Source organism: Neofelis nebulosa, chromosome 14, assembly GCF_028018385.1.
Source record: "Neofelis nebulosa isolate mNeoNeb1 chromosome 14, mNeoNeb1.pri, whole genome shotgun sequence".
NCBI classification, from domain to species: domain Eukaryota; kingdom Metazoa; phylum Chordata; class Mammalia; order Carnivora; family Felidae; genus Neofelis; species Neofelis nebulosa.
Window position 1 is genome coordinate 80705754 of NC_080795.1, and position 12227 is coordinate 80717980.

Here is a 12227-nt window from a genome sequence, read left to right on the forward strand (position 1 = left end):
CGTTTCGCACACAGCGCTGCCAGAGCCGTTGGCCCAGGCCCGGGTGTAGGATCCCGTGCAGGGGCCTCTCCCTTAGCCTTTCTCCAAGCCCGAGCCCTGCCACCAGCTGCCAGAGTGAGAGGAGACAAGGGTGGAAGGAAGGCGCAGGCTCCGGGGACCAGTTTGTGTCGTCTGTGAGAGACCATCAGTGAGGCAGCCACATTCCCACCGAATGCACTGTGATCCCACCCACGGGGAACGTGACCCCCCAGAGTAGGAAAGACCCAAATGTAAGGAGCATGTTCGAGGACCAATCAACAGTTCCTGGAAGCTGATGGGACATTGAGTTTTGGAGCAGGGAAATGAGAATCACCCCAAAGGCCCGGAAGCATCTGAGTACCCCACCTGGGCCACCCCTCCCTACCCAGAATCTGACCAGGGCCTGGGGCGAGGGTCAGGAGAGGTGTGGAGCCAGAAGAGAGTCCAGTGGGGACCACTCTTGGGCGCCAAGAGTGGGCAGGGCAGCGAGCCAGAACCGCGAGGAAACCGAGGCCAAGGTGAAACCCAGGGGTCAGGACGTGTAGGAATCGTAGAGCTTCTGGAGGTGGGAGGGAGGGAGATGAATTTTCTTTCACCTGCTGCCTAAACCCACCCAGGCTTTGAGAGGACCCTGGGAGCAAGGGAAAGATTGTCTCAGGACGAGGTGACGGGAGGCTGCTCTAAAAGGGGACAGGGGGAGGACAGGGACTGTTAGAAGAGCCAGGGACGGGGCAGGAAGAGCCGTCTGGAGAACGAGCCTAGTGAATCTGGCTGAGAATGTGTAGTTAGGGGGTGGCAGAGGGGACTGAGTCCTGGCCCTTTGCGGGGGCCGGGAGCTCGGGAGAGAGGTCCGGCTGGGGGAGCACAGCTGGGGGCTGCCGGTCAGGTGATAACAGGCGTTCTTGCTCTGTTGCAAGGGCATAGCTTGGCGGCCAGCCCTGCCCCTTCCAGCAGCTTCCTAGTCCTAGCTCCACGTCTCCAAGACATGCTCATGACTACCTGGCCGGCCTGGGGCTCCTTCCTGCCTCCCCGCCTGACCCCAAGCTCCTGGAGGCCCTGAGCTGTGCCCAGTACGTCTCTGGAACCTCGGTCTCTGGCCAGGCCATTCAGCCACAGCACGTGTGGGTTAGCATCACCTCTATTTCCTCCAGACCCGGAGGGTCCTCAGCTCCTCCCTGCTTCCTGTTTACCCAGCCCCAGCCCCATTGTCTTAAACAGCAGAAATTCATTTCTCAGTTCTGGAGGCTGGAAAATCCAAGACCAAGGCTGATGGTGTTCAGGACCGATGGGCGCCTTTTTCTGGCTTACAGAGAGCTACCTTCCTGCCGTGTCCTCATGTGGGAGAGAGAGAGCTCTGGTGTCTCTTCCTCTCCTTGTAAGGACACATGTTCCTTTTTTCTTTTTTTTTAATTTTTTTGTTTAACGTTTATTTATTTTTGAGAGAGAGAGAAGCAGAGAGAGAGAGAGAGCACCAGCAGGGGAGGGGCAAAGAGAGAGGGAGAAAGAGAATCCAAAGCAGGCTCCAGGCTCTGCATTATCCGCACAGAGCCCGACGCAAGTCTCAAACCCACGAACCGTGAGATCATGACCTGAGCCAAAGTCGGACGCTTAACCGACTGAGCCACCCAGGCACCCCATAAGGACATCTGTTTCTATGGGGTCAGGACCCTTACGACCTCCTTAAGGGCTCTGTCTCCAACACAGTCCCATGGCAGGGGTTAGGATTTCAATGTATGAATTTGGAGGGGGGATTCAGTCTGTGTCACCCATCGAATCAGTGGCAAGTCCTGGCGTGTGAATTGTGCCCCCAGAAAGGTTTGTTGAAACCCTGACCCCAGCTACCTGTGGATGAGACCTTACTTGGAAATAGTGTCTGCAGGTGTTGCCAGGTTATTTCATCTGGGTGGACCCTCATCTAGTACTCTTGGAGTGCTTATAAGAGGGGGAGAAGGGACGCTGACACACAGGAGAGCTCCATGAGGCATCGGGGCAGAGACTGGGGACATGCAGCTGCACGCCAACGGGCCCCAAGTATCACCACCCCAGCCAGACGCTGGAGGAGGCCAGGAGGTACTGTTGTCCAGAGCCTTTCGAGGGAGCGTGACCCTGCCCACACCTGCTTTTCAGACTCCTGGCCTCCAAAACTGTGAGGCAATACATTCCTGCTGTTCGAAGCCTCCAGGTTCACGGTACTTTGTTATGTCGGCCCCAGGAAGCTGACACACCCCCGGAGGGTCCTCACACCTGTTTCCTCCCATGCCCAACCCTCCCCATCGCCTGGGACAGGCCCTTCCCTCTCTCTTCTCACCCAGCAGCCCTGCAGGCCAGGCGGGCCGTCACCTGTGAGTGGCCAGGTGACCTGGCTGTCCAGCACCTACGCCCGTGCTGTTCCCTCAGCCTAAGCTCCCCTGCCCTTGTCTGCTGGCAAGCTCCTGCTCGTCCTTGAAAACCCAGACCAGAAGTCATCTCCTCGGTGGGGCTGTGCTGATTTCCAGGCACAGACCTTCCTCAGCTCACGAGAGGGTTATGTCCCGATAAACTCACCTAAGGCGAAACCATCGCGAGTCAAAAACGCATGTAACACGCCCAACCCACTGCCCACCACAGCTGAGCCCGCCTTACACGTGCTCACAACACTCCTGTGAGCCTACCGGTGGGCAAAACCATCCGACGCAAAGCCTGTTTGATAACGAAGTGTTGACTATCTTACGGAATTCATCGAATACTGTGCTGAAAGTGACGGAAAGGCTGTGTGGGGGCACAACGGCTGCTGGTGGGTTGGTTGTGGGCCCTCACGATCGCTGGCCGATAGGACCCCGGCCATGACCTCTACTCGGCGTCACCGGATAGGATCGGGGAGAGGACCATACCCCACGCCCCTAGCCCTGGAAAAGACTCAGGTTCAAAACTCCAAGTACCGTTTCTACCAAACGTATACAGCTTTCACGCCGTCATAAAGTCGAACCGTCGTAACTTGAGCCACTGTGAGTCAGGGCTGTCTCCGGGGTCAGCCATTCTCCGCGCCGTGTCCTCTTGCTCCCGCTGGTATGAGTGCTTCCTGTCTTTCTATGTATCCTGCTCCCCCACTGCTAAGCATGAGCATTGAGAGCAAGGATTACAGCCCATGGCCGGGACACAGAGATGTCGGGTGGTTAAATGCGTGGACAGCTGGCCGGTCAGCTGGTCAGTTGACAGGAAACCCAGGGCAACTTCGACACAACTGGCTGTACGTGAGCCGCGCGCTCTGTGCCCCAGCCCTGTGTTAGCTGGGAGGGCTCCAGGCCTCGTGGGACCCCGACGCCTTTATGATTTGGGAAGGGGTCCCCTGTAAGAAAAGGAGTACAAAGACAGGCGCGGGGCTTTAGAAGCGGCCTGTGCTGTGGAGCGAGGGGACCCCGAGGCTGCAGTGACCTCATGGCTGTGAGTTGTGGCTTAGGTGCAAAGGGGCACGCCCCAGAGGGCACCGGCGCCCCGGGTCACAGGCGCTTGGTGGCTGCCGTACTTCCCCACTTCCTCCCTGCGCTGACCGCTGACCGCAGACCACACTTTCACAGAGATTGCTTCCCCTTGAGACAGCAGGTCGGAAGGCGGTGGCCCAGAAGAGCCCTGGTTCGCCAGGCCTAGCGCAGTGTTGAGCTTCTGCTGGTAGCCTCTTCTGTACTTCCCAAACCCTGATCCCTGGCTCCCAGGCTCCGGTGACTTCTCCAGAGGCAGCGACACGTGGAGGGAAGGAGGCAGGGAGACCGAGCGACTCGGTCCCTTGACGGCTTGTCTGTCCGGACTGTGGAGCGGGCCTTGCTGTCCCGGAGGAACAAGGGCCACCAGTTGGGCGGCTTGAGACAGCAGGAATGTATTCTCCCATGGTCCTGGGGGCCAGACATCCAACGTCAAGGTGCAGACAGGGTTTCCTCCAGAGGCACTGGGGGAGGATCTTTCCTGTCTCCCAGAGTCTGGGGGCTCCTGGCGGTCCTTGGCGTGTGGCTGCACCCCTCCAGGCTCGGCCTCCGTCGCCGTGTGGCCCTTCCCTGTGTCCTCACTCTTCTCGCAGGGACACCTGCCATTGGATGTAAGTCTGAACCCGAATATGATGACCTCATCTCAAGATCCTTCACTTACCGCTGCCAAGACTTTTTTCAAATAAGGTCATAGTCACAGGACCTGGGGTTAGGACTTGCACGTGCCTTCTTGGGGACAGTGTGCTGCCCACTGCACATGGGGACCCAGCGTGGCCGAGAGGAAGCAAGAGAGTGAAGCAGAGGGGCTGGGGGCAGGGGGCCCCGGGGTCCCCATAGCAGCAGCCCCCACAAGGAGCACCCGCCCAGGGGGCCCGCCGACTGCCTGCCCCCAGAGAGCTCCCTGCCTCCCCTTTCTTCTGTCTACGCAGCACAAGCTCGGGGCTGCGTCTTGAGCCCAGCTCAGCGCCCCCACATAGCAGATGTGCAGGAACTCGGCCACTCCTCCTCTCTGCCTCCCCCCCCCTCCCCCGGGACGAGTCCCTTGCAATCTTAGGCTCCCCTTCCCCTCCACGTTCTCTCCTCCCCTCCCTGTCCCCCTGCACTCTCTGATACCTTCTGACCTAGCCTGCCCGTGGCTCCTGCTGGCTGGCTCCCAGGCCAGTTCTCTCCTTCCTGGGGTGGTTACACTGAAAGTGGCAGGAGGAACGAGGGCCCATCTGTTTCTGCCTCAGAGCTTCTCCATCATTCTCTCGTTTCTACTTTCCAGCAATGGAGCCAGTGTTTGGTCCTCAGCTGCCTCCTCTCGGTTTCTTAAGCTGGGGGAGAGGGGCAAGATTCCGCAACGTCCTGAACTCCCCACACTGGGATTCACGGTCACTCTTGTATGTTCACTTCTGTTTGTTTTCCCCTGGACAGCAAGGAGGCAGTGAGGACAGTTCTGGGTCAGGGTCATTTGCAATGACATGCACAGTGGTCTGAATCTCGTATGTCCCTCTTTTACAGAGAGGGAAGCCAGTGGCAGGAACTCAGGGTCACAGAGCAGTAAACGGGGAGCTGGCCTCAGTGGGGAGTCAGTGCTTCGTGCAGGAAAGTGAGTCCTTAGAGGCGGGGAGGTGGCCACCTGCAGTGGCCTTTGGTCCCCAAGGGCAGGGGTGGTGCAGGGCGGCCTCCCTCTCTCCTCATCCTCCCCAGCCCCTCTCCCGCTTGCTCTGCAGGAAGCCCTCCCTCAGGTATCACTTCCTGCAGAGGAAACCTCCTTTGCCCACGGAAATGCAAATCTGGCTGTGAGAGGGACAGCAGTCTCAGGGGCTATTGTTTGGCACTTCCTTCTTGGCATTGGGCCGAGGCCCCAGAGCCGCTCCCGGGTTCCTGGCCTTCCTTCGGCATGCCCGGCTGCCCAGGGTCCCGTGTCTCCCAGGGGCCCTGGGCTGGGACTGCGTTGAGGAAGCAGCTGGCAGTTAGTCAGTCAACAAACATCTGCTGGGGGCCCTGAGATAACTATGACTGGGTTCCTGCCCTCAAGGAGATAAGGGTGTGACGAGAGACCCCAGGCCAGACCCCTGAGAACCACCTGGAACCACCCAGCCAGCCCTCCCTGAACTCCACACCCACAGAGACCGAAAGATAATAACACTGTCGCTCTTGTTTTCATCGTGATTGAATACAAACAGCGTACAACGTCCCGTCCTAACCCCTTCCCGGCCCGCGGCCCCGCGCACAGAGCACATTCCGTGTTGTGCCACCATCACCTCCGCCCGCCTCCCGAACTTTCTCCTCTCCCCAAGCTGACACTCTGCCCCACAACACAGGGACGCCCCTCTCCCAGCCGCCGGCCCCAAGGCCCGCTCCGTCCCTCTGAGCGCGAGGACTCCGGGGCCCTCGTGGGAGTGCGGTCCGGCAGTCGTGTTCCTTCTGTGACGGGCCACCTCACTGGCACAGTGTCCCCGAGGCTCATCCATGTTTGCTTTTAAGTTTATTTATTTATTTGGAGGGAGCACTGTGCACCAGGGGGCGGGGCAGAGAGAGAGGGAGAGAGAGCATCCCAAGCAGCCTCCACATTGTCAGCACAGAGCCGGACGCGGGGCCGCGTCCCACGAAGCGTGAGATCACGACCCGAGCCAAAATCCGAGTTGGATGCTCGACCGACGAAGCCACCCGGCGCCCTGAGGCTCGTCCGCGTGTTAGCAGGGGCCAGAACTTCCTTCCTCGTTAGGGCTGAGGGATAGCCTACCGTACCGACGAGCCGCTCTTGAACCTCGGTCTGTCTGCAGATGCCCGGGCGCTGCTCCTTCCTCCTGCCGCGAACACGGGTGTGAACTTGTCTCTTCCAGACCCCGCTTTCAGTTCTTCAGAGTAAATACCCAGAAGGGCCACTGCCGGATGAGAGGGAGACACAGACACAGACACAGAGGCAAAGGTGCAGAGAAGTGGAGAGACAGAAGCCGACCCAGTGAGTCGCAGAGACAGGGAGACAGACAGACACACACACACGCAAAGAGAAACAGACATGAGGCGGACAGAGGGGAGACAGACAGGGAGCGATGAGGCAGGTAGGGAGGCACAGAGAGATGGGGAGAGACAGAGGCGGGTGGGGAGACAGAAAGAGAGAGACGAGGCACGTGGGGAGACAGACGGAGAGACGAGTCAGGTGGGGAGACAGAGAGATGAAGAGACAAGGCGGGTGGGGAGACAGAGAGACGAGTTGAGTGGGGAGACAGAGAGATGGAGAGAGACAAGGCGGGTGGGGACACAGAGAGACGGGAGAGACAGACAGACTGCCTGTCGGCTGAGACCATCTGAGACACGGAGGACGGTCGCCTGCCTGCCCTGGGCTGCGGGCGGGGGGCAGGCATGTCCTTCCCCAGAGCCTGTGTCAGTCAGCCTGGCCCAGGGGGCCCTCCGGTCCCCAGCTCCCTTGCTCGTTAGGCCCCAGGAAGGCCTCCCCTGTGCCTCAGGGGAGGAAGCAGGGATCCACAGGCTAATATATAATGTGATGACACCATGTTTGAGCCAAAGGCAACCACCCAGAGGAGCCCGGCTAGTTCTCAAATCAGCACCACGGGGTCATCCCGCATGAGCTGTCTTGTGGTTAAGGTTGGTTTGGGTGGCTTCCAGGGGAAGCGTGAGTTGCTTCGGCTGGAGACAAACCTTCATGCCTCCGAGTGTGTGGGTGCCTGTGGGTATACGCGCGGTGTGTGTGAAAGCCTGACCCGTGTGAGCACACAGAGCCCGGGACTGCGTCTGCCAGGGGAATCCAGGCAGGCTTGCTGGAGGAGGTGTCCCTTGAACTGCTGTTTGTGCTGATTAGGATTTCTGTCACTATATGTACCAGCAACCAACCACAGTGGCTTAACCGGGGGCGGCGGGGGGGGGGGAATCTTTCTCACAAAACAAGAAGCCTGGGGGAGCCGGCCCAGGGCTACAGCAGCCACTTGGGAAGGTGGTCCCGAAAGAGGCACCTTCTAGCTTCCTGCTTTACCACCTTTACAGGGTGGCTCCATCTCTAGGCTTTGAGCTTGCAGACCAGGAAGGAAGAAAGGGAGGATGAAGATCACAAAGCAGGTTAACAGAGTCAGCACTTCTCAGCGAGAACCTGGCAGCCTCCTAGGACAACACATAGGCAGAGGGGAGGGAGGCTGTGGAGAGGCCAGCCAGCAGGTGGTGAGTGGTGGGGGTACAGCAGGGAGCCAGATGAAGGGAGAGAGTGAGAGTGCAGGATAAGCCAGAAAGAACACTTGAGACAATAGCTGAGTATTTCCAAATTGACAAAAGACATCCAGCCACAGATCAGAAACTCTAAGCATCCCAATCAAGAAGCATGAAAAGAAGATCACATCTGGGCCCATCATTGTCCAACTAGCAAAAAACAAACTCAAAGAGAAAATCTTATCATAGTAGGCTAAATAAACTTCAAAAATGAACAGGAAATAGAGATGTTTTCAGGTCAATAAAAGCTGTCAGAATTTGTCGCCAACAGACCCACATTAAAAAAACACTGGGTGGGGGGCGCCTAGGTGGCTCGTCAGCTGGGCGGCCGACTTCGGCTCAGGTCATGATCTCGTGGTCCGTGAGTTCGAGCCCCACATTGGGCTCTGTGCTGACAGCTCGGAGCCTGGAGCCTGTTTTGGATTCTGTGTCTCCCTCTCTCTGACCCTCCCCTGTTCGTGCTCTGTCTCTCCCTGTCTCAAAAATAAATAAAACGTTAAAAAAAAATAAAAAAAAAACAAACACTGGAGGTAGTTCATCAGATAGAAGAAAAATATTCCAGATGAAGGTAGTAATGTAGGAATAAAAAGTGCCAACATGAATAAGCAGATAAGTAAATGAACTAAATAAATATTGACAGTTTAAAATAATAATAATAATTTTTATGGGTTTAAAACACATGTGGACTAAAAATAAAAACAGTGCCAAAGTCAGGGAGGGGTTTATGGACTTAAAATATAAGATCCAGAGTGTCTGGGTGGTTCAGTCAGTTGAGTGTCCAACTTCAGCTCAGGTCTTGATCTCACAGCTCGTGATTTTGAGCCCTGCATCAGGCTGTCTGCTGTCAGCACAGAGCTCAGTTTGGATCTTCTGTCCTCCTCTCTCTGACCCTCCCTCTCTTTCACGCTCTTTCTCTCCCTCTCAAAAATAAATAAACATTAAAAAAAAAGAAACATTTAAAAAATTAAAAAAAAAAAAGATCCTTCTATTGTCCAGGAAGTGACAAGTGAAAAAATATGGTAAGTCTAAAAAGTCAAGGATGCATGCTGTAATTCCTGGAGTAACTATTAAAAGATAAATAATAGAATGCATAATTAACAACCTATAAGAAGGAAAGGGAAATAGTTAAGATATTTGTATAATCAAGTCAAAAGGCAAGAAAGGAGAAAAAGAGAACAAAGAACAGATAGGACAAATAGAAAATAAACAGTAATATGGTAAATTTAAACTCAAATAGATCAGTAGTTGCACTAAATGTAAATGGATTAAATACTCCAATGAAAAGACAATTGCCAGATTGGATTGAAAAAAAACAACACAACAACTATACGCTATTTTTAAGAGACACATTGTAAATTTAAAGACACAGCAAGACTGGAAGTAAAAGGATAGAAAAAACAGGGCATTAAAACAAACACAACACAGAAAAAAGGAAGGAACAAAGGTGGCACAGTTAAGCTAATAGCAGACAAAAAGTGGAGCAGCCTTCATTATGTTATTAATATTGGCCTTAGGAGTTAAAAAGGGACGTTTCAAAATAATAAAAGAGTCATTCCAACAGTGAGATATGATATCCAAAATTTTCCTTCACCGGAAAACAGCCTCAAAAGCTATAAAGCAAAACTTGGCGACCTAATGGGTTAAGGACTAGAATATAGGACAGAGGAGCAAGCAACTAATTGCTGCTAGAAAGTTAGCAGGGGTCTCACTGAAGAGGAGACCTTTGATCTGGGTCTTCAGGGACGAGTAGGATTTTTCTAGGTAGAAATGGCAGCAGCAAGAATAATTGCTATATCCTCATTTCTTTACCTCATTTCACTCAATTCTTACAACAATCCTGATTCATATTCCATTAGATCTCCACCATATAGGAAAGGATACTAAGGCCCAAAAAAACTCAAGTAATTTAACTAAGATGATGAAGCAAATGAGTGATGAATCCAGGATTTGGAGTCATATCTGTTTGCTTCTGAAGCTGGGGTATTTTGCCTCTAGGCCACCCTGTCTCATGTGCAGAGGCATGATACACTGGTTTGCTTTAGGCTCTTCTTTGACTTGTGTCTGAAGTTTTTATTTGAGGAAGACAAATAATAGAGACCCTTGATTGTAATAGTGCTGATCCTAAAATGCATATATGTTTGTACATACACACACATACATACAATCTATCTAGATATAGATACAGATGAATATATACACGTATATAAAGATATATGTGTATAGATATATATAACAAAAAATGTCGTTAATGAGAACTTACAAATCTGTAATGGGTGGCTTGAACTGGTCTTATCTCAGACTTGGGCGGAGTGTGCCCAGCCCAGAATACTGGTGTGTTTACTGCCACCTAGTGGCAGTATATAATAATTACAGGGACAGTGTAAGAGAAAAGGTAGTGACTGAAAACCTAACGTTATAAGATGACAGTAAACATTGGACCCTGGCATCAAGTTGCTGAAGAAATATTTGTTGAGCTGTTCTGTCAGCTGCTTTTGATTCACAACCTCCATGATTTCTTTTTCCCTTCATTTTATTGTTTTAATGTTTATGTATTTACTTTATTAAAATAATTTTTCTAATGCTTATTCATTTTTGAGAGACAGAGAAAGACAGAGCATGAGCAGGGAGGGACAGAAAAAGAGGGAGACACAGAATCTGAAGCAGCTCCAGGCTCTGAGCTGTCAGCACAGAGCCCGGTGCAGGGCTCAAACCCATGAACCGTGTGATCATGACATGAGCCAGAGTCAGACGCTTAACCAAATGAGCCACCCAGGTGCCTTTATTTATTTATTTTGGAGAGAGAGTGTAAACATGCACAAGCAGGGGAGGGGCGGAGAGAGAGAGAGGGAGAGAGAATCCCAAGCAGGTTCTGCACTGTCAGCACAGAGCCCCATATAGGGGTCTAACCCACAAACTGTGAGATCATGACCTGAGCTGAAATCAAGAGTTGGAGCTTAACTAAGCCACTCACCACCCCTCCCTTCATCTTAAAAGTAAAATTATTTCCCCTTTTTCCCTTACTTTTAGAAATTAGAAAGAGGGGCACTGGGTGGCTCAGTCAGTTAAGTGTCTGACTTTGGTTCAGGTCATGATCTCACAGTTCGTGAGTTCGAGCCCCATGCCGGGCTCTGTGCCGACAGCTTGGAGCCTGGAGCCTGCTTTGGATTCTGTGTCTCCCTCTCTCTGCTCTTCCCCCTTTCATGCTCTCTCTCTCTCAAAAAAAAAAAAAAAAAAAAAAAGAAATGAGAAAGGAAAATAGTAGTCATCTGTGGCTTCAGTACTCAGGTTCCAGAATTAATTCTGGTTAACAACCTTAATGCTTTCTTTCCATCTTACTTTTTAAGAAAAAAAAATCACATGAAAAAAATGGATATCGACTCATTATAAAGAATTCAAAACATGCTGAAAATCTCCAAGATGGAAGTAAAGAAACAACCCCAATCTCAGCAGCCAGAAATAACCATTAGCATCAGGTGAGCACCATTTTGGGCGACTTCAATGCAAATACACAAACAGAAGGATGGGTGAGGAACAGGTGGGTGGAAAGGCTTTTATAAAACCAGAGAATCCTATTTTGGACACTATATTTGATTTAATTTTACTTGAATTTAACAAAAGAAAAAGAAAGGGAAGCTAATGGAGTTGCTGAATTCATATAAATATTTCTTCTATACAGGAGATACTTTCAGTAAAATATCCCTTCAGGGGCGTCTGGGGGGCTTGATCGGTTAAGCATCTGACTTTGGCTCAGGTCATTATCTCACAGTTTGTGAGTTTGAGCCCCGTGTCGCTTCAGATCCTCTGTCTCTCTCTCTCTCTCTCACTCTCTCTCTCTCTCTCTCTCTCTCTGTCTCTCTCAAAAATAAACATTTAAGGGGCACCTGGGTGGTTCCATCCATTAAGCATCTGACTTCGGCTCAGGTCAGGATCTTGCAGTTTGTGGGATTCAGCCCCGCATCGGGCTCTGTGCTGACAGCTCAGAGCCTGGAGCTGCTTCGGATTCTGTGTCTCCCTCTCTCTCTCTGCCCCTCCCCGCTCATGCTCTGTCTCTCTGTCTCTCTTAGAAATAAATAAACATTTAAATAAATAAATAAACATTTAAAAATAAAATAAAATAAAATATCCCTCCAGGTTTAAGAAAAGAAATCATGGGGGCATTAAAAGGTTGAAGTCGTCACAATTTTTTCCAAAGACATAGTATCATTTCTGTCGTACAGACTGACTTCTTGCTGGGAAACATGAGTTAATTGGCCCGATCACACTGGCGTGAACGTGCAGCTTTGAGTGTATGGAAGTCCTCCCTTACCAGCCGGTCCGCATCGGCTGCTGGACCCCGTCCACGGCGCTCTCCCTGTGTCCTTCTCTGCCTGATTCTGCCACCAGGACCAACCCCGACCTCCGTCTCCCCAGGAGCCAGGGCCACAGGGCAAATGGGACTCTGGACTCTTCTCCGGACCGCCTTCAACACCCCTGCTTCAAGCGGAGGAGCTCAACTTTTATCTTGAGCATTCTGGGCCGCCTCCAGGAAGTGTTCCGCATCCAAGGGGG